The sequence below is a fragment of the Petaurus breviceps genome, unplaced genomic scaffold (assembly GCF_028583685.1).
Source record: "Petaurus breviceps papuanus isolate PSGF00001 unplaced genomic scaffold, PetGlider_PUasm1.0 38, whole genome shotgun sequence".
Classification (NCBI taxonomy): domain Eukaryota; kingdom Metazoa; phylum Chordata; class Mammalia; order Diprotodontia; family Petauridae; genus Petaurus; species Petaurus breviceps.
The window spans coordinates 90,613,167-90,614,799 of NW_027186304.1; positions in this window are offsets into that span (position 1 = coordinate 90,613,167).

Sequence of the window (1,633 nt, forward strand, 5' to 3'; positions counted from 1 at the left end):
CTTCCTTCCTTCCTTCCTTCCTTCCTTCCTTCCTTCCTTCCTTCCTTTGCTTTTTGGAGGGGGAGAGGTAGGGCAATTGGGGTTAAATGACTGTAGCAGCAAGCACCCCGGTGTCCCCAAGGTGCCTGCTCACACAGGTTCTTGGATCTGCTTTGTTAAAGGAAAGCAACTCAAAATGGGTTAACAAGCTTACTTTAATCAGTCAGACATATATCGTTTACCTTGTTCAGGGGAAAAAGATCAGCACCCCAAACTTCAAAATATACAGACAGAATTATCAAGACATTAACAGATCAAGTAGACAGCTTTCCAAACTGTCCAACCATTACATCCATACCCAGTCAACATCTGGGTTTCCACATCTGGGTTTTTCAAAGCCGGAGGACTCTCAACAACGGCTTCCCAGAATTCAGATCAAATCACAGAACACTTCTCAAAGTGAGTCCCAAAACAAAGCTACACATCAGGGCTTATATAGCCTTCTCCTGGCTCAGAGAATGTAACAACCTTATTGACTCACTGGCCAATCAAGAAGTATCAACTGAAAAACAAGCCTCCCACCCCAGGCTCCAGATGCACTTTAGCCTAGGGGCAGGGAAGATCTTCAAGTTTGCATTTCCGTTACAATGACTTGCCTAATGTCACATGGATAGTTTTTTGTGATAAGTGTCTGAGACTAGATTTGAATTCAGGTCCTCCCTGACTCCAGGGCTGGTACTCTATTCACTGTGCCACCTAGCTGCCCTTATAAGACAATTTCTTAGGCTTATGTAGTGTTCAATGGAAGTAGAAGGAAGACAAAGAAGGGTGGTAGCTTCGAGGTAGCTAGGAATAAGAAAAGGATCTGGTATTAGGGAGCTATCTCCTAGGGAACCTCCAACTTCAAATTATAGGGGACAGGTATGTAAAGAGAAAAAAGGGAGAATTTGGTAGCTGTAGGGCAATGGATTGTCACACTATTCCAATAAGAAATGTAACTATGCTTCAGGCCTTAGTAAGGATAATATTTGATTTTCTCTGCTTGCTTTCAGGGGGCTATTGTCCTAGTTCTTGAGGTCTGAAGGATAGTTGACTTGTCCATCCTTCTCATTATCAAAAAATAAAAAAGTGATGTGACATAATTCAAAGATACAGATCTCAAACCACCTATGCCTTCTAATCCCACATAAATCTTGTTCAAGTTTTTCTTTAATCCTCCCCCTGGGGGTACATGAACCTTCCACTAGATAACTAAATATGACAGGAACCTCAAAGCAGCATATGGGTTATTCATCAATCATGGGACTGGTCTACCTTGTTTTCTGCTTATGTATCATGTTTATGAAATCCTTTACATTGATCCTGTTTCTCTTTTTGTATAAGTATTCGATGTGTATAGACACATTGGTAATGCATTTCAATCTGCTCTCCCCGATCTAGTGCTTCTCCATTATCCCATGAATGTCCCACCTCAGTAAATTTTCAGAGGCTGAAGTATTTCATGATTTGTAGCTACACATAATGCCAAGAAAAACATACACTAAAGAGATATGCCTTGGTTTCCAAAAGAAACATTAGACTATTAAAAGCCTTAAACATTTTTCCAAAGGCAATCCAGCCTGCTTTCTTCCTCTAGTTCAATCCATTGACTATG